This window comes from Sinohyriopsis cumingii, chromosome 5, assembly GCF_028554795.1.
Source record: "Sinohyriopsis cumingii isolate HCF-2022 chromosome 5, ASM2855479v2, whole genome shotgun sequence".
In the NCBI taxonomy this organism is placed as follows: Eukaryota; Metazoa; Mollusca; class Bivalvia; order Unionida; family Unionidae; genus Sinohyriopsis; species Sinohyriopsis cumingii.
The window spans coordinates 153,493,382-153,515,678 of record NC_142965.1 but is presented as its reverse complement, the minus strand read 5'-3'; the positions used below and the strand labels follow the sequence as shown (position 1 = coordinate 153,515,678).

The following is a 22,297-nucleotide window of genomic DNA, read 5'->3' as shown; positions in this document are numbered from 1 at the left end:
GAATGGAATTGTGTGTGTGTGATTGGATTTTTAACGTAGCTTGAATAATTTTTCAGTCATATTGCTACGATGTCTGCAGTGTGGCAGTTTATAGTGATGTATAGCACTGGGGCATCATGCTGCAAACATGTAGTATGATGTTGCACCCAGTCACATTATCCTGACACCAGGCCGATCAGTCCTAACACTAACCTCTTAATGCTGAGCGTCTAGCGAGGTAGCTGTTAATACCATTTTTGTAAGTCTTTGGTATGACTTGGCTGGGGTTTGAACCCATGACCTCCCGCTTCTGAGGCGGACGCTCTAACCACTAGGACACCGGAGTGGTCAGAATGGAATTGTAACAATTACAATGGAAGCAATTTGTATTATGCTTGTTGGGGCATTCCTCACTGATGGCTGTCAGTGACATCATCATGGGAATGTGTAACAGCCACATTTTGTAAGAACAAGGTGTAGTTGGTGAACAATACAGACACTTTTCTGCCATTTCCACTGGCATCATCTCATATGATGTTATTTAAAAAAACTTCCTACAACGTACTCACAACATATAAAACCTATATGCAAATCTGATGAAAGCTGCTTGTGTTTCTGAAACACATATTCCATACTGGTGGCAAGAATGTCCAAATCTACATTACAAAAATGAAAACATTACCATCCATCTAGGAGTTGCAAATGTATGAAATCCTCTTGTTGGGTAGTTTTACTAACAGGCTTTACAGCAGGGCCTTCCATTAGATTTAAATGTGGCAGGTAAGTTGACAAAGTAGGGTGGGGGGTTGGGGGGACCTACCCCAATGGGGATAATTCATTTTTTTTTTAAAGTAGCATGGTGTAAAGTAAAAGTAGATGGGCTGATAAGGAATCCACTGAATTTACAGACTAAAGGTTCAGACATTTGTTTTTAAGAGACAAATGAAAGAAGGAAACAATACAACAGATATTTTAATATGACTTTAATGTTTATTTTCTAGATTTAATTAAGATTATGAATCAGAATCAGTCTCCAACTCCACTGTAAAGTTTATCTATTACTTCTTCTGCTCAGGCACCTGCAAATTAAAACAAAATTGTAATGCTTAAATAAAGTCATATCATCTCAGCACTAGTTACATATGCAGAAGTCATGTTAATCAGCATTATAAAAATGTATGAAATTTTCTTCACTGCACTTGTGCTTCCCTTACTATCGTTAAGCCATGATACAAGATAACTTTGCACTTACTTGTCATTTCTGGCAAGTGGATGGTGCAATCAATTTGCACAAAGATGAATTTATTTCATCCAAATATTTCATGTGAATAAAAATTCCAAATGGAGGCACTTGTCCGATCAGACAAGATATATGCATATTGTAGTTAGCTGGACTCTAGCTCTGATAGTCCTGGGCAATAGGATAAGCTGATTTTGTTATCAGTTTAGAAATGCATCCGCTTTGCAAATACTATGCTTTAAAAGACGAAACTGAATCCAATATTGATGAAATAAGAGTCATTTGGATTACCTTGTTTTTTATCATTCTGCGTTGGTTGGGTGCATATTTGAGGGTCTCTGATATGGTCTCTTCCATTCCATTTGCCTTTGCTTTGCCATTAGTTTTCAAGCAGGCTTCTGCATGAGTAATACAATGTTTTAAAATAAGTTTCACAACAAAGGATGCATTGCCTTTTTCTAAATGCCAGCAATAATCAATGGAATATTTTTAAAACATGTACTTTGAAATGTGTCTCAAGTTACTTTATCAATTCATTTAAAAATCTCTGGCAAGTCACATGAAAAACACAATTTAAATCAAGCCATACTTACTTATCAAAGACTTTCTCATTCACATCCTTTACCTCACACAATAAATATCAGCAACACCAACATTAAATTCACACAATCAGTACAAAACCTAGGTGTTACTCTGGACAGTACTCTCACATTGCACCAACATGTCATGAACATATGCAAGGCTGCGTATCTTGAGCTGAGACGCATCAGCTCCATTCTCAGATATCTTTCAGTTGATGCCACTAAAACACTTGTGTGTTCATTACTGCTTTCAAGACTGGACTATGGTAACTCAATTCTGTCTGGTTCATCTTAATATCTACTGCAGAGACTTCAAAAAGTTCAAAACATAGCTGCTTGGATCATACTTAGAGTACCACAATCAGAGCACACCTCCCCGCTGCTCTGTACCCAACACTGGCTATCCATTCGATCCAGAATCAAACACAACATTAGTTCTCTGTGCTACGTTTCACTGACAGACTCTAGTCCAACATACCTATCCGACCTCACCTATGTGTACACACAAGCAAGATACTTACACTCCTCTTCCGACAATCATATACTCATTATTCTCACCATGAAAACAAAGTCACATGGACAGCATTCTTTTGCATACCAGGGCCCAGCAACATGGAATGAATTGCCCACTGAACTTAGACACAAAGACGCAGTGATCCCATTCAAGAGTGCTCTCAAAACTACTTATTCTGACTACAAAAACAAACTTAATGACTTAATAATGTTAACTACCTTAAATATTCTCAGCATGTTTTTTATGTTTTCTAATTTCATGGTGTTTGTTTTTGTAATCATATCATTGTGTATGTTTTTATGTTGTCTAATGTTGCAAAGCGCTTAGAGCTTCTAAAGATTAGGCGCTATACAAAGTCCTCATTATTATTATTATTATATTTAGCTTGGATGAATATTTTTTAAATCAGTGGCCATAACTAAAAAATGGGATTTTGTTTTATGATCATAAAAGTATGTTGGACACCATCCATTATGTACAATGCTGTCTGACATTTCTATGCACCTAAGGTTTCCATCTCAAATATTAAAGCAAAATGCATACCGAATTTGACAGATTGATGAAAATAAAAAAAAGCAATGCTTACCATTTGAAAAGAGGCAATTGTCACTAGAATATTCTATTCAAAATGATATTAATTTTGGACACAGGGGATACCACCCCCATGTTTTCCTGACTCGTCGGCCTATTCTGTGCACAGCTTTAAAAGATGTAATGTTTATCCATCGAGCTATAGAAATGAAATACATTTACTGTAGACTGTTTCTGTCAGCAGTTAAGTTGAGTAATTAGGTCAGGTTTATAGCTAGTTTACAAAATTCAATGTAGAATGTAGAATGCCAATAAATGACAAGATGTATTTTTGCAAACTAAAGTGATCTTGAAAAAAGATTAGTAAAGTTTAACATTTTATAAAAAATAAGCTATTATGTGGAAAAGAAACAACAATGAAATAGGATGCAATGTGTTTACGTCTAGTTTTGGAAGGTACCGTCTCTAAGGTACCGTCATAATTGTACCATAGTTTAATGGGTGGAAAGGCCATTGAAAGGTAAGGGCAGTGCGGAGACCATCGAGTATGTTCCAGAATAGCTGAATCTTTGTAGATACATAGATCCATTCGTAACTTCAGTCCGCAAGCGAAACACTGTACTTCGTATCCCAATCCTGACTCGGGTCCGAAGTAGACAAATACTGTTCTAGCTAAAACATACGAAGAAGGTAATCCTTCCCTATCCGTAGGCTATTTTTGAAACATGTCCAATCGACGGGCACAATCACAATAGTCAGGTAAGAAGACTGGAAAATGGTAGGTTTTGAACTTGGAGTTCTCACTGGATTTCTCACTCGATTCTTGCTGCGGCGAAGTCATCCTTCTGGTGGGTGGCTATCCTCTTACAACCAATGTTTTATACCGACATGTCCATACGGCAAAGTAAAGTGGGTGGGAAGCCGCACTCGCTTCTGCTACACGATTTGATAGACTTTTTCCAAGGGTCGACTGACGATGTGGTGTGTGGGTAAACGTACAATCTTGTTGGGTTGATAGGTGGTCACTATCTCTAGACTGCAAGGCTTCTTTCAATATGCCAAAGTTGACCACTCGACTGGTACGATAATTCAGAGTAAGTCCTTTCACTTTACACTTCGTGTGCACTTCTCCTTGTTTGGCCCAGTATTCGTAGCCGTAATTTTTGGGACCACCACTAACGAAACTTAGAATCTTGTCATCGGGGTGCTTGTCTGTCCAGGCTCCTAAACGGTCTCCTTCGATGTCAGGGTGCTGTTGACTCGGGTGATCGATATAAATGCAACTGTCCATGTCAAAGTACAAGACACGTTCCCCTAACAGTTCTAAAGCTTCGTACAATTTTAAGCGAGCATGAGCTGTCATGTAAGCTGCAATGATGACATTTCCAAAGGGGTCATCTTCTACAAAGTTCAGATCTTCTTCGTAATTCACCAAGATCAAATCCTCACGAACGACGTCCACGTGTTTCATGAATTTGGCTTTGTCGTGAATCATCTGAAAGTAGCGGGAAGGTTCGGTCAAATACTCCGTCTTGGGTAAACACGGTCATTGTGCCATTTTACCCCACAAGCAATTTAACATCACTTTGGCAAACGATCGCCTGCCTTCGTTTTTCTCAATGTGATCTGAAGTAATGCCTTCTTGTGCCCAGAATTTCTCTCTGAATGTCTTTTGGTCTTCGGGAGTGTGACACCAGGACAGATAGCCACTGGCTTCTTGCTCAGTTTCAAAAAGGCATCCACGTAGTCTGCGAAAATGCCTTTCTGCGTGGGGTCACCCTTGTGGAATTATTGTGTCTTGGGAAAGTGGCAAATTTCGTACACTTCTAACAGTTGGTATCCCATGTTCAGAGCTTTGAACAATTCTACGCTGACCCATGTCCCAGTCAAGGCCCGTTCTTCCTGGGTGTGATGACAAGGTTGATCTTGGTTGCACGTTTCAGCACAAGTACGGCACAAAGGAAACATAAGTTTGCTTTGGCAATGGCGAGGTAAGACGGGATGGTATAGGTTCATGGGAGGCAAAACTTTGCACTTGATCAAGCCTTCGTATTGTCGAATGTTTTTTAGGTCGATGTGTTCGGTGAACAATTGTGGGTGCCCTGCAGGAAAGCAACAATATTTGCACACGTAGGGATACAGTGAACACACGTCCAAGTATATGATTTCTTCTCCTTTCTCTTCGTCAGCTTGGTACAGCAAACAGGTGGCATTGGTCCTTCCTCCGTACAAACTATTACTTGGGTTCAGGGGGTCCATGAACTGGTAACTTTCCATGAGGCGTTTAAACTCGGGATCGGTGTTCAAACGGTGATTGTATTTGTGTTCCCACATTTCCACCACTTGGTATCCTTCCTGTTCTAACTTTAGGCGTGGCTGACAAATGGCCTGGTACAAGTCTTCCATGGTTCGTTGTAAGAACTGATTTTTAGTTCCGCGGTCAGGGTAACAGACGGGACATCCGTGAAATAAGCAACCGTTAAACTCGTACATGATCTTGGGGTTTTCTAAGTCCCAGCCATTGACCGAATGCATTCCGATGATCTTTCGCCCTGTCCGTTGCGGGCATGCTGAATCCATTTGTCTTCCTTGTCGCACAAGTAATGCAACCAGCATGGGGCTTTGACCGAGTATTGACGTTTGACATAGTTGGTCGTTTGAGGACTGATGACAGCCACAGTGTTTTCAAGCATGAATCGTTGTCGGTAGACTAAGGAACACGCTTTGGCAATGGTGCAAGCCTCTTTTAAATGATCAACCCCTCCGTGTTCCATGAACAGTTCTCGAAATTTTCCACAGCATCGCCGTAAAATGTCCATGTCGGAACGACGATACTTTAGCATTTCTTCCTGAAAGTCGAAAGGGTCGGAGGCGTGAGCCTGGTACCAAGCGTAGAAAGTTTCTCGTTCGGTATGCATGTTGTCAGGGTCGTAATAGTGAGCCTGAGGCAAATGGGGTAGAACGGCGTGTTGATTGGCTTCTGTATTGAAAAAGTGTGGAAAGTACCCTTTAGCCATTTCTGTCATTCCAAACATTTTAGGCATTCGACTCAAAGGCATGGCTAAGTAGCTCATCGAATCTTTAAACTGCACTTGTCCCACTTGCATGAAAATGATTTTGGCTCCGTTCAAAGTGATTTTAGGACGCTCGATGCCACGTTCCGTATAACATCTCAAAAGAAACTGTCCATCATATCCGGAGAAATTGTGAGCCATCACCGTGGCATGACAATGACAATCTCCATAATAATGTTCGATGTCCTCTTGGCTCCACGTCTTGTCGATGGGGTCTAAGACCCATTGTGTGAAATCGGCTAGTGTGTTCGGTCCTTGAAAGATTTTTTCACGCCCTCCAGGAATCTTACTGCAGTGAGGGCAATAACTCAAGATAGGTTCTTGAATCACTTCTCGCACGCTCGATGAGCCACGCAGAAATTAGGAATGTGAATACTGATCTCTTGCATGCATTCGAAATCGAAAAAGATGAAATTGCTTTTCTTCTTCTTGTGACCATCCTCTTTCTCTGGTTGGGATTGGTATTTTTGTATGTAGCATTGGTGTTCCAAGTCCACAATGCAGTGACAAATGTGACATTTTTTCTTTCCTGAACATATGTGTGCCTTGGTACTGTTGATACATAGACCTTGTCCACACATTGGGCACAATCTCAGGAGTTGACAAGCACATTTCTTCTGTGAACCTTGCATCTTCAGATGTTGTTGGTAACAGGCAGGGCTGACAAATGTGCGCAGACAAGCAGGACAATGCACTGGTTCTTGCCCTTCGCTCAGACAGGGTTGAGAGGCCAAACATCCTGAGCATTTCGATCCACAATGTTTGTGTTGCTCTCGATTATTATAACCATCATAAGTCACATTTCTCACAGTAATATTTGTATCCCAGGAATCCAGTGATAGTGGTAATGGTATCGAAATGGTCATCGTGATGATAGAGGTGAATGTATTTTCCATCCTTAAAGTCTTTCCCTCGAAACAACAGAGACCCGCGCACTTCTTGAGGGTGCACTTTCAAGGTGTATCGTGGAGCTAGGGCATCTTGCAATTTTTGCATCTCAGGAATGCCACAGGATGTGTCTTTGGACAGGCATGTTGTAACAGAAGTTCTGCTTCATTTCGTTGTTTGGCTCGGTTCGATTTTCGAATGTTCTCCCAGGCTCTTTTTCATTCTACCGTGTCGTTCTTGTCGGCATAGGTTCATCCCACCACGATGGCTCGGGCTAAACACATGTGGTCTTGAAAATTGTTAATTTGGACAAGACTTGTTTTGGTAATGCGAAGGTTGTTGACCAATAAGGTCTTTCTGCATTGTCCGGTCCCTTGAGGAGGAGAGACGTGGGTCATGTCCAGTGTGGCTTTTCCATCGGTGATGTCAAACTGGTCATTAGATTGTTGCACGTGTTGAATCTTGTCCATGACTTTGGAAGTGGTCAATTCTGCAGGGCTGCTAAACTCGATCCAAACAGGGGATTTCAAGCCGTCATGTTGTATGGAAAGTCTCAAGCGATCATCTTCTTTGGGTTGACATTGTCGCTTGAGTGTGGTGAGCAAAGAATCCCACATGTCGGTGATGAACCCTTTTGCTTTCTCTAACAGTACTTCAGACTTGAAATCTTTAAACTTCACTGTGTATTTGTAAGCCGTAGTTCTAAATTTTCTAGAGGGACGCTTTTCCGTCTCTCGAATGTCATAGTACTTTTCAGGGTTGACTAAGGGTGGTAAACTTTGTTTAGAGGGTTTGGATTCTGGTTCACTCATGTCCTCTTCAAAATCACTGGCATGAATTTGTGCCAAGACTTCAGCCCTAGTACGAGGCGATAGATCACGTTTCTGCCTCTTACTTTCTTCTTCTTTCTTCTCAAATGAATTGGATCATTTCATCTCGATAGCAAAAAGTCAAATGACTAAAGTTTAAACACCATGGAATCATTTATAGTCATAGCAGACCAGCGTATATAAAGGGTATGTGTCTTGTCCTTTCACTATTCATTTCACTCTCAAACTGAGCACAACAATGGAAGAGACTACCAAGATTGAACGTTTCATCAGAGCTTTGCGAGGGGTCATTAGAAAATTCTCTTCAGACCAGCCGAGGGACTACTCTCCTTCCTTTCAAGATAAAAGTCAAGATACTTGCTATATCTGTCAGAAGAAAGGGCATTGGTCTTCAGAGTGTCCAGACCGTCAAAAAAGAAAAAAAAGGGGTTAGAAGAGATAAAAGTCAAGATACCTGTTATTATTGTCAAGAAAAAGGACATTGGTCACCAGACTGCCCAAAAAAGAAACAAGAGGAGTCAGAAGAAGAGAGGGATTCTTCAGAGGAAGAGGAAGAAGAAGAGGAAGAAAACAGACAGGTGAAGAAAAAGAAACAGGAGAAGAAAAGAAGGGAAGAAAGTGAGGAGGAAGAGGAGGAAAAGACTATGACGGTGAAGAAATTAAAAAAACAGAGAGTGAACAATGAGACAGAATAAGTCTATGAACTTTTTAAAGTGCTCTGTTGTGAATTGTGAATTGTAAATATTTATAAAAGAATAAATTAATTATAAAAGGTAAGTGTCTTTGGGTTTTGATTTTAAAATAAGAACCTACACTCACGCACACTCATACACAGACAGGTACTATTGGGTAAAATGTTTTTTTTTAGTTATTGGCAATTGAAAGCCTATCTCTTTTCGAGAGACGTGGATGGCCCTGAAAAGGGCCTTTTTTGGTGTAAGGGGTGAGTTTAAACAATCAACTTTAACTGTCTTAAGCCTTTGCCATGGCCAAGGCCTACTTCTGGACTGCGTACTGTTGATGATGATTTCGTTGAAATCACTAAGGATGGTGCAGTAGGCGTAGTCACAGGGTTGGAGTGTTTAGCTTGGGAAGGTCGTATTCTCTTCGGCCGTAATAAAGAAGTCTGATACATCTGTTTCAGACTTCTTAACTAAAATGTCTAACAGTACCGTGACCGTTTGATTTTGACACCCTTGTTTCTTTGCTGCTGCGTCTTCTTCTTCTTGTTTTTTTCTTACCTCTTCTTCTTGCTGCTGTTGCTGTAGGAGAAAAGCTTGTTCCGCTTCCTTTTGCTGTTGTATAAATTTATCCAATTCTTCTTTCTGTCTCTGTCTAAAATTTTCCATGTGCAGTAATGAAGGAGAAGGTGACGAAGGTTCAGGAACAAATTCTTGCAAGGTAAAAAAATCCACAAAATCCCAATTCACCTCTTCTGAAAGTAAGTCTGGGTTCCCTTGGGTAGTCTCCACCATCAGTGCACCCAAACTGATCGTTTTCTGAGTTTCCGTCATGTTGAAAAACTGTCGCTTAGATTGACTACGCACAGGCGCTAGCGAATCTATATAGACTATGTGACGTCACAGACTGCTCTCTTCGGATTGGACGTGGGCTGACTGAATTTTGTAACGCGTGTTTGGATTGGTCAACAAACTCAATCCGTTTCAATCCTTCCTCCCCCTATAAATAAGTACAGTTCACTGCATTCCTTCACCTGTTACTCAGCACCCCAACATGTGGACCGATGTACAATCTTCAACGCTTGTGTCTTCGATGATGTTCCAGACGGATATATCAATGTATGTCCGATCCAACTGGACAGTTATCCACAGGACAGACACCAGCCTGTGGATGCGAAGAATCTTATGTGGAGCATCAAGGATGCCTCAAAAGAGTTTTAATCTATGGTCCTGCAGTCAGGCACAGCCTAAGGTCAAGAAGAAGATGTCACAGATGCCCTTTATGTTAAGGGTATATTAACATAAAACCAAAGGCCCTTTTCAGGGCCATTCCTATCTCTCGAAAAGATCTTGACTTTCAATTGCCTACCCCTTTTTTTATTTTTTTGTTTAAAAAAATAATAAAAAAATAGAGACCCCTCCCTGTTTCAATTTTCGCCTGTTCCATTTTCATAGACCCATCAGGTCGGGACCTTATTAAAATAGGGTCCCGACCCTGTTCCATTTCCCCTAGTCCCAAGACAGTCCCACGATTTATTCCCCATGTTCAATTTCCCTTGTCCCTAGAGTGAATAGTTTTTTTTCTTTCTCCCATGTTAAATTCCCCTTGTCCCTAGAATGGATATTTTTTTTTTCTCCCATGTTAAATTACATAGTCCCCAGAGTGGATATACCCTTTTTAACATGGAAGTTCCCTAGTCCCTAGACCGTCCCTATTCACTACTACCATTGTCATTACCAGCCTGAAACCAAATTTAATGCCATTTGTATAAATTCATTTCAAATAAATATTATGATACAGTTGAAGTGTAAAGTCAAGCAAGTATTCTGTTTGCAGATTTTACATTTTAGATATTATAGTAAAGTCATATTTTCTCTTGTTTAGTAAACTTTATTGCAACTGGTTCCAAAATAGTAAATCTTATTTAATGTTCATTCACCAGAATAGGTATTAATACAATCCCGAATTAACTGTATGGTACTAAAATATACCCTGATCTTGTGTGAGATTGTAATATACAGAACTATACCTCAAGACAACAATAATATATTGAATTTATATTGTATCAAGACTGTCATGGTTATGAACTCCAACTTTATTCAGGTTTTTTCATAATAAATGATCATCTTGTGCTATGGTTGAAAAGAAATCAAAGTTCAGTTTAACTCCATTCTCTCCACATTTGTAAGTTGTTAAGAGGCATACTCATCCTCAGTGTTATAGTAAAATGTAATCTTATTTGGATCAATCTTGGTGGTGTAATATATGAATGGAGAAAGAATATTATCATCCAGATTAAAATATGTTTTATTCAGACTCTACTAAAATTTTTAGTTGGATATGGGTTACGGAGCCTGATGTGTACGAACAAAGCAATGTGTACCATGACCTTTTTAATTTAACATTTTAAACTCCTGCAGAAGAAAGAGATTTTTTAGATCCATTAATCTGTATTAACAAAAACATTTCTTCAGTATGATTTTCAATTACTTAGTATTGACAAAACTCATATTTTAAAGTTGTTGGTTTTTGTGTTTGGTTTGGCCTTTTATGGTAAACCAACACAAGTAAGTTATTTAGTGCCAAGGCACTTTAAGTATAGTGCCTTGCCCAAGGACACACCATGGTAGCTAACCCAGGTTGGTCTGATGGTAGAATTTGAACCTACCTTATTTCACAGGTCCAGAAAGCTAACCACTGAGCCACTACAGCTCCCCATCTTATAGTGGAATGCTGGTATACTTTATGATCAAGAAGGATGGGTTGGGGTATGCATGTTGCATCTGAAAAAAGTGATGGAATTTTTGTTTACATAATATTTTAGTCATACAATATGAATCATTTTCTATAGATTTAAGATGTATCAGATCAAGTTAAGAAAAATCATATATTCTGTTTCCTGGGAATGTACTAAAATTCACTGTTATTGTTTGATTTTTTGGTAGTAAGCTTACTTGGTATTTTTTTCTTTTTAACTTGAATACCTAATTTGTTAACATCCTATTCTAAATCTTCAGAGTTCTGTCTATTAAGTGACAACTGTTGATACATGTAGGGAAGTTTTTGTTTATATCTTTTGATTTTTGTGATTCTGGAAGTTGCAGTATTTGTTGTTGTATTATAACCATTTCAGTAATTTAATGAATGCAGAGTATACTGCTCTATAAATGAAATTTAAGTGAAAATAATGTAAAAGTATGTTTCACTGCAAATATAAATTGTTTAAAATAATATATCATTTATCATATGACTATTCAATTGTGGTAACTAGTATTCCATCCAATATCTATATATTAAAATATGTCTTTTCATACAGCTGGTGATCATTTAGATACAAGTCCAATTGAACATAATCAAATTATCAATGCAGGTGTTTTTATTAGTAGTAGTATTGCAAGTATAAGTGTTAGTATTAAGATTTCATATACAGGTATGATAAGTGTATCATAATGTTTAAATGATGCTCCTTGTTACAACATAAAATATGTTCATTGAAACAAATGGTTCACTGGTAAATTGGCAGCAAAGGTCTTCACTGAATTATGTTGCATAAACTATTTTACAATAAAACATATATGATGCATCTCAATTATGATGAATGTGAGGAGGAGGATTAATAATAATGCAATTTAAGTTATCTTCATAACATAAGTTCTAGCAGATGTGTAGTTTTTATGTGGTTCATCATCAGTTTGAAACTGGTCTGTGATTTCTGGATCTGGACATACCTGGTCCCCTGCTGTTGTGCTGCTATGGTCTTTACAGTTCATTAGGATATCAGTTACACTTGGTTTACATTTAGAACCCCATGGGATGGAATGCCCAGTTTGAAACTGAGAGAATGGTTAATTATCCATAATATAACTCCTGCAGTTATTATTAGGTTTGATATCAAGGTCTTTCTTTAAAAGCTTTTCAACTCAGGTTCTGTTCTACCATACAGATAAATAAAGTCAAATTCAAGGCTTTCAGATTTGTCCAGTTTGTTTCATGTGTTGCGGCAGACAGACTGTATATTGCCACTGTACCATATAAATATCAGTGCTTAGTCTGCTCTCAGTTGCTGTGGTTTGATTAGTTACAAGTGTCATCACATGTGACTAATTATTGACCAATGTAATGAAACTTGTATAATTAGAAGGCTGTATTTAAAAACTCTAAAGATCTTAAAAAGAAAATTGGATCGGGGTAAGTAAAACCTTTTACTTTGACCATTTGGCTAGAAAATAATTTTCAATAAGTTTAAATTGGATAATAGTAATATAATAATTAATTACACAAATCAGAATAAAAGCTATTTGCATATCCCCTTACAGCTGTTGCTTTTTCATAGTACTAAGTAGAATAAAGTATAGTTAAGACAGATAGCTTTAAGCTAGAATTAAACTCAAATAAATTGCAAGAAATCAAAACAAACCCAGGATTAAAACTAAAGAAATATCCCGTCATATATACCTTACATCAAATAAAGAAACTCAAGATGGATAACAACAAAATTAATGTCACATCATCAAATAGTTATCTCAGCTGCCTGGTCAACCTAAAGGCAGATAAACTAAGGCAAACTTACTCCGAAGCAGTCTCATCCCCCCTAAGAGAAAAACGACAGATACAGTTCTTAACGCCAATTTTCAACTCGACCCCAACTGACTCGATGAGTAGACTCTACCTGTCACCAAGCGTAAACGAGAATGTGGACAATCTACCGAGTAACCGCAAAACTACATCCAACATGAGTACCCAAACTGAGGAACAATACTCAACAAGCACAAAAACAACCCAGACCACGCTGGTTAAAAACACTAGCAGCCAGGGGACTCAAACTGAGAACCTACTAGATGAAACAGAACGCCCTCACCCTACCACAAATAAAGCAGTCACACACGACTCAACAAAAGGTAAGAATAATAGGAAAACCAAATCCCAAATACCAGTTAGAAAGAATAAGGAACACACTAACTGTCAGAATACAAGACCCAGCAAGCCGGTTATGGACAACGAAACAAAGTCAGCTAAAGAGACAAACACCAGGGGAAAAAAGACCAGTCTGCAAAATATCCAAAACAAGAAACACCCCGCTGAACTGACTCTCTTCGTCAAGGGAGTAAATTCCAAAATAATGAAGTTAGCCTTTAAAACCATAGCATGGCAATTGAACAAACATCACCAAGGAGAATTCACGCTTAAAAGCACTAGAGACGACTTGCTGATAATCAAATGCACCACTGAACAACAGATTGCCAAATATATGGAAATTGAAAGAATAGACCAAATAAATGTTCAGGTCACTAGACACAACAGAACAAAACAACACATAGACCCAAACCCCCCAAAAACACACAACAAAGGAGTCATATACGTATCAACTCAAAATAAAACCAATGAAATAGTAGACTACATAAGGAGTAAAGGACAGGAAGTAGAGAACGCAATCCGCCTAAAAACAAGAAGGGGAAAGGATAGCACTGCAGTGGTACTCTTTTTTAAGGGCGCCACCCCAGAAACTATCAAAATAGCCGAAAAACTCGAGGCTAAAAAAATTTTTGCTTTCAAAAACAAACCACGGTTCTGTGGCAACTGCAAAAATTGGGGGCATTACTCTAAGAGTTGCGGAAACCTATTCCGGTGCAATCAATGTGGTCTTCATCACCCAGACCGGAAAACATGTAGCGCCACCAATCAGCACTGCGCTAACTGTAGTGGTAACCACAAACCAAACCACGCAGAATGCCCCAGGGCTCTTAGAGAAGCCCTAATAGTCGAATATATGATCTCCCATGGGGTAAACTATAAGCAGGCCAAAACAAAAATCAGGATACCAAAAACAAAATAAATAGGTAGCACCCTCACTGGTAGGAAACACGCATAAAACGAAAACAACAGTAAATTAAACAAACTATTAAGACTTTTTGCACTAGAGATGGATTCCAGAGCAGAAATCAAAATATGGCAATGGAATGCACGCGGCCTTAGGGCCCACGCTGACCAACTAAATAACAAAATACTTGAACAGGAAAGAAAACCAGATGTTATATGCATACAGGAAACCCACCTAAATGATACCTCACGTATCCCAAACATCATAGGCTACAACACCAAATACCTAAAGCATCGATCCACCACAGCAAGAGGAGGGGGGTTAGCAACCTTTGTTAGAGATGGAATTACATCAGAAATGCATAAATTAACAAATAGTAGACCGCCCAATGACTTCGAAATACAGATAGTCAAAATAACCGCTCAAACTAAGCAGGTACTAATCGTTAACCTCTATGAAACAAATGAGCAGCGCAATTTAAGTGCAGACGAAACAATCAAAATGATTAAAGACTGTGGAGAATGGGTGGTAATATGCGGGGACTTCAATGCGCACAATGAACTATGGTGGAGTCAAAAGACGGACATTAAAGGAAAAATTGTAGAAAAATGGGCACAAAAATGCAACTTAGTTTTTCTAAACAACGGAATGCACACCCGGATAGATGACAGAACAGGCCACACATCAGCAATAGACCTATCTCTATGCACACCAAGATTAACAGGCATTTCTGATTGGCAAGTTGATGAAAGCGACCCTATGGGAAGTGACCATTACCTTATAAATATAGAAATACAAATTAGAATACCTCAAAATAAAGCGTCCTTCACACCAAGATGGAAATACGAACAGGCCAACTGGATTAGGTTCAAACAGATAGGTGACTCAATCGACCCAGAAACCATATATCACCGGGACATTGACACCTTTAATGACAAATTAATAGAAACCATTAACACAATGGCCCAAGAAACAATTCCTAAAACTAAAGGAGTAGCACCCAAACCCACGGTGCCCTGGTGGAATAATGAATGTAAAATAGCAATTAAAGAGAAAAAAAGAGCTCTAAACAAATTCAAAAGAACTAAAAATAATAGGGACTTTAACTACTACAAGGAAAAGGAAAAAACTGCCAAACAAACTATTATGATAGCTAAACAAAACTCATGGAGAGAATTCTGCTCAAAACTAGATATTAACACAAAATCGAAGGAGGTGTGGCAAAGAATTAAAAAAATGAGAGGCAAAACTAAATCAATAACCCCCAACATACCTGGACAAAACAACAAACATAAGGCAGAATTATTCGCAAACTATTTCGCCAACATGTGTAGCAATACCAACTTAGAGGATAAGTTTAAAAATCATAAAAGGCAATTTGAGGAAAGCAACTCTGACAACATAAAGGAAGCAGGAAATAATGACGGCCCACTAAACCTTCCGTTTACAGAAGCCGAATGGAGAAAGGCCCTCGCCGGCAAAAAGACCACATCCCCCGGGGAGGATACTTTGGGGTATGAAATGTACAAGAACCTACCCAAAAAACTTGTCACAATTGCACTTAACCTCATTAATAAAATATGGGAAACCGGTACCATACCTATAAGATGGAAAAAGGCAGTAGTGGTCCCGATTCTTAAGCCTGGAAAACCCTCAAGCGATATAAAATCATACAGGCCCATATCACTAACAGACAATATATGTAAAATAATGGAAACTATGGTAAACAACAGGCTGAAATACCATTTAGAAAGCAAAGGACTACTAGCTAATACACAGAGCGGGTTTCGCAACTACCGAAGCACAATAGACCAACTCATGAGACTAGAAACCGCTGTCAAATTAGCATCTAGAGAAAAATTTTAAAAATCCAGATATGTTACAGCCATCTTCTTAGACATGGAAAAAGCATATGATCTAATGTGGACTAAGGGACTGATAAGTAAACTTAAACCATACGGAATAACTGGCAATATATACAAATTTATTGATAACTTCGTAACCGATAGAAAGATACAAGTCAGACTAGGACAAGACTACTCCGAACGATACAAACTGGAAAATGGCACGCCACAATGAAGCGTAATCAGCCCAACTTTATTTAATATAATGATAAACGACCTGGAAACAGCGGTAAAACCCAACCACCTTGACTTATCCCAATTCGCCGATGACAGCGCCGTATGGAAAACTGGCAACCCAGCCAGCAGAGAAACGACCAAGCACTTACAAAAAGGACTAAATGATATAGGAAATTGGACAGATAAATGGGGATTTAAATTGTCACCTCTAAAAACAGTAGGCATAGTTTTCAATCCGGGAGGTGGCCACCCCCCACCCACTCCAAACTTAACCCTAAAGGGGGTACCCATCAAATTCGAAAAACAAGCGACACTCCTAGGTATGGTATTCGACCACGAACTCACGTGGGCAGCTCATATCCAAGAACTCGTAACGAAGTGCAAACGAGACATCAACCTCCACAGAAACCTCAGAGGGGTGAATTGGGGGGTTGATCAAAAAACACTCGTTACCCTATATAGAGCACTTATAAGAGCAAAATTGGACTACGGTTGCCAGGTATATGGAGCGGCGAACGCCACGTTACTAAAGAAACTAGACACAGTCCAATCAAAAGCGCTAAGGGTATGCACCGGCGTCCTAAATGGTACCCCCACACAAGATATCTTAATAATAGTAGGAGAACCCCCGCTAGACCTAAGGCGGAAGGAATTGATGCTGCGATACTCGACTCGAATATCAATACACCAACCCAACCACCTCACGCTACAAGCCCTCTTAGCATGCGACAAACCATTCGATACAAAAGGAAAAAATAAAAAAATACCTAGTGGGAAAATAATTATAGAATTAAAAAGGAAATTTCAAATCGCAAATATCAACCCAGAAAAAATAAGGTACTACCCAGACCCCCCGTGGACCTGTCCCACACCACAAATAGATCTTAGCTTACGTAAACTAGGACAAAAACAAAATGACCCGATAGGACTAAGAGCATCAATACTAACGTACATTGACAACAAATACGAGACATACACGCAAATCTTCGCAGATGGATCAAAAACCAAAAATCCAAATAAAACTGCAGCAGGGATAGTGATCCCAAAATTAGATGTCGCCGTTGGAAAAAGACTCCCAGACCAATGCGCTATATACACGGTAGAATTCATGGCAATACTAATGGCATTAACATACGTCAAAACATACCCCACAACTAAGGCAGTCATTCTAAGCGACTCTTACAGTGTACTACAATCGTTAGCAACAGACCAATCCAAGAGCAGACCTAATATGATTAATCATGCAAGATCGCTACTTAAAGAGATTGAAAAAAACAACAAACACGTTGAATTCGTATGGATACCCTCTCACATCCATAATCCCAGGCAATGACAAAGCAGATGCAGAAGCAAAAAACGCCACAAACGAACCAAAAGCCCAAAATATAGCATACAGCGTCACTGAAATCAATAACATGGGACAAGATCAATGACATGTGGCAAGAGCTATGGGAAAAATCGGATGCAAACAGTCTAATACACACGATGATGAAAAAAGTAAGTAGAAAAGTCGAAAGTCCGACCTTCAAAAATCCACACGATATAACAATAATAAATAGAATAAGAACAGGTAAAACACTATTGGCAGGATGCGCAGGGAAACACATAAAAAGGGGACCAACCGAAAACTGCCCCTACTGCCCAACTCCAGAAACAATCGCACACTTAATAAATATATGCCCCAAATACAACCAGGAAAGGGCCGAACTAAAATCTCAACAGGAACAAATAGGAGAACGGTGGACATACCCGGAGTTACTTGTGGCAAAAAACAATAACATAGGAATGACCTATAATAACATCATGACATTCATTAACAAAATAGGCAAAAGGGGACAAATCTAAACCGAATGAAGGGTTGGGTATAAAGAGAGACCATGTAAAGAAATTAAAACCAATAAACCTAAAAGATCGAACCAAAAAAGAAAAAAAACAATCAAAATATTACAAATCACTGTTTGGGAATTGTGACGGCCGGCTCGGGCTAGTGGGTTCACAGACTGACACCGCCGCTCATAATCCGAACAATAAAAACCAGATAAGGACGAATATTACAAAATCACTGTTTTGGAATTATAATGGCATGCTAGGCCCCGTAGGTTCAAAAAAAAAAAAAAAAAAAAAGGAAAAAAAAAAAAAAAAAAAAAAAAAAAAAAAAAAAAAAAATATTAAAAAGTAAATCAAAGACCAGTCAAAATATTACAAATCACTGTTTGGGAATTGTGACAGCCGGCTCGGTATCGTGGGTTCACAGACTGGCACAGCCGATCATAACCCGAACAATAAAAACCAGATAAGGACAAAATATTACAAAATCACTGTTTCGGAATTATAACGGCATGCTAGGTCCCGCAGGATCAAAAAAAAAATAAAAAAAATATAAAAAAAATAAAAATAAAAAAAATATACATTAAAATAAATCACAAATAGCTAAGCTAAACAAAAATAACAGGTAAATAGCCAAGTGGTCAAAGCGAAGGGAAACAAAGGCAATCAAACCACCTCCCTCGAAGAAAACATCTCACGGCGAACATGGCAGTATCAAAAGGACGAGAAGACCAAAATAGAAACGGACACGGGATAAGGCAGAAAGAGCTGAAATAAAGAAGAGCAGGAAAAGGCACAGGATGAAGTTAAACGTCCTAAGGCAGTAAAAGAAGAAAGAACAGGACACTTGCAGACCTTGGGGAATGAAGGCAGAAACAATGAAAAGAGTATGCCTCAAATAATCAAACCACCCCCACCCCCCAGTATGAAAAGAATTGCCTTCCCGAAATCAAACAAAAGAAATAAGGCCACCCCCCCCCCCACATCTACTTATAAGTGTGAATGAGAAAGTGAGCGTGAATGTGTGTTGTCGGGATATGTGGGAAAAGCAGAAAAACGAACAAAAATGTCTATAGCCATCACACAAATATAGCATACACACTCCCTACCCACCTTTTTTTTCTTTTCTTTTCTTTTTTTTTTTCTTTTTTACAAACAAATTTTACCACATAGGGCTTTCATTCTGACCCACGAAAGCCCTCTTTTGACCAACAACTTACTGGCCCTGAAACACACTGATTGGTTTAAAGCCACACGTACGAAATACTTAACCAAATTGAGATCTCCAAAACAAAATAAAGGGCTACTAAAAGCCTACTAGATGTGAAAAAATTTTCGGAAAATTCAAGTACGCAAAGTACACAAAATTTAATAGACCTTACAAAAGATAGGAAAATTCACAACTCAGGAATATCTGAAGCGTATGTGACAATCACATGTTTGGCAAGATAGTACAGGAATAGCCCAATAAATATAGGGAACTGGGCATTGATTGCAATGAAAATTTCATAATACTGCTGCTGGTGTGCTTCGGTTACTGCCTGAAATGAGAGAGGAAGGAGATGCAGGATGCAGAAACAGACCACCAACGGAGTACAACGATGGAGAAGGTTGCAGCGATGAGAGCCTGGGCGGGACCTTTTGGGGCACCTGGGCTTCGGCTTGCTTGCTTGGGGGCATTGTATAAGTTAATCGCTAAATTCAAAAAGTACACAAACGTGTACAAACTAAACAGTCGCACATACCGAAAGGTGCACGTGACTTTAATCCAATGAATGAATGAAATGTGTGCTAGAGGGTAGGGTTAGCAGTTATACTCCCAATTATGTTTGTGATGAGCAAAAGCAGCTGCACAAATTTGAGCTTTTAGTTTGGTTCTGGTAGGGTCAAAGGATGCAGGTACATTTTACATTCATTTTTTACTAGAAATAGCTATTTTCAATATTTTTCTGTGACAAGGCAACTAAAAGAATCAGTATGTGCCTTATGCATGAATAAAGTTCACTAGTACTATAACAAATTAGCATACTTTTCATCACCCCTCTACCATCAAGATTTTTTTATATTTACCTCTGTAGCAGACACAAATAAAAGTCGGCAGCTCATTTGCAGACTAAGTTACGCATATGATCTCCAATGCTCATCTAACTGTGACAGGCAGTCACCAACAAGCCAACCTATTTCCATGCCTAACTCAAAGTAAATCTGAACCACATTATAGATTTAGCTTATGTGTAAATTTATAAATGCTAGGCTTGTGATAATTAGGTTCATGCCTTCTACCTTAAAAATTAGAGGGATGTCAAAATACGAAACTATCCAGTGAGACCTATGATGTTAATTTTAATCCCTATGGGATTTGTGACATAAAAAACCCAAATGCTTTATGTATTAAAAGGTAACTAATGGGGGCAGGATCTTCAGTGAATCAATGGTTAGTATGCTAGACTCCTGATAAAAATGTTTGTGTTAAAATCCTGTTATCAAGTCAACCAGGTTACCTACTGCAATGTACCCTTCCCTTACTCCAATTCCCTCAGTACTCAGTAAACAACTAGTGTTGCTGTACATAACAAAACCAGTCCATATTGATTTTACATATTTTACTAAATCCTGACAAAAATAATTCTCTAAATAAAGAATGATTAATATGTGATGGTCTCACATGTAATCAAACTCTTCCAAGCTGTTAATGATATGAACCGATTTATCAATGTTTATCAAATTTGCATGAAAAACTATTTCTTATTTGTCATCAAATATGTTCAATGTTTTGATCATATAAGCATTTCTGCTACATTAGATCAAAATAATCTTTTTGTCAGAAATAGAGCCCTTACAGTATTTGCAAGGTCAACCAATCAGATGCAGAATTTGAGTTTAATATGAATGAATATTTTTTTTACAAAATTGCTCTTTTGCTATATCTTGATGAGATAAATCTATTCACCAAGTCTGATGAAATTAATGAGAAATAGTTTTAAGAGCAGTAGCAAGAATGGCTAGTGAGATGTAGAACCACCACATTATATGCATAGATTTTGCTTATAGCCTCAGACATACAAGCAAATAATTAAACAAGTCAGATCTAAATTGGATCATAAACACTGTTGTGCAAATCATAAGAAACTCTGCCAATCAGGTGCAAGGTCACTTCACTACCATACCTTTATCACACTCATAATAAGCATCATTGTGAAACTTGACTCTATAAGCCCAATGGCCAAGCATGATCAAACTTGAATCAGCAGTAGTGGTTATAACCTCATGTATTTGTATGCATCTTCACTTCTTCAATCTAGATCTCATTTATATAAGCATGTATTCTACGTTTAGTAAAATCTGCACTACATGTATAAATATTGCATGCGGTGGTAACATACTCAGATGAAAGATCACCTTATTATTATTACTGGTTAACACTCATCAAACTTCAAGGACAACTTAATGATTTTAGCCTATATTGTGGAAGTATGGCTTTTAGGCTGGTTAAAAAACTCAACTAATCTTATACATGATCACATGTATATACTTGGATTTTGCTCATTATTAGATTTATCCAAGATGTTGATTTAAGCCCAAAACCAAGTTTTATATAAACAAATTGATCAGAACTATGGACTCCAAAGTAGCTAATTTCTTACTGTTGAAAGACAGAAGGGGATGTGAAATAAATAACACACTCTGGACCATTACATAAACCCACTTAGCCTTTTGACCAGTTGAGATAAAATATCAACAATAATGTTAAATAAGATTGATAAATTATGTTTTCTCACATTACCTCTAGCCCTTTTCAACATGGATGGTATTTTTCTTCCACATATGTCAGCTCTTAATTAGTGGCCCTTTCCCATCATGAATGTTGTAGGTGAAACTCTCAGAATTAGGCTTTTTAATTTATATCTGTAGAAGAAAAAAACTATTGGTCTGCATATATCAATGTCACCATTTCTGTATTAGATTAAAATACCATATGTGTGTGTGTGTGTGTGTGTTAATTTTAGAATTTAAGCAAACTTGTCTCCATGTGTTTATTTTAAAACTGATGATGATAACACATAACAGGTTCAATGGATAAAATGTTATTTCTTACTTCTTACAACTGCTCATTATATCTGAATTTACATTCAATGTTTGTTTTAATTAACATATTTGGGATATTGGGCAAATTATTTATTTTGTAGTTTATCATTATATCATTTACCAGTCTTTATCATTCAAATATGTAATATAGTACCATTATACTGACT

The 22,297-nt window shown here is 38.2% G+C and overlaps 1 protein-coding gene and 1 long non-coding RNA gene across 2 annotated transcripts in view; both read right to left on the bottom strand.

Annotated features, from left to right (window-relative positions):
• LOC149800491 (zinc metalloproteinase nas-4-like) overlaps window positions 1–22,297 on the bottom strand; it is an 83,689-nt gene that overhangs the window by 17,774 nt on the left and 43,618 nt on the right. The gene's annotated exons all lie outside the window — the stretch shown is intronic.
• Window positions 948–22,271, bottom strand: LOC149800492 (uncharacterized). The gene is made up of 4 exons (XR_016420971.1): window positions 21,829–22,271; window positions 10,987–11,101; window positions 1,511–1,617; window positions 948–1,058 (listed from the first exon to the last, which is right to left on the bottom strand). It is a non-coding gene; the product is annotated as an uncharacterized LOC149800492 (long non-coding RNA).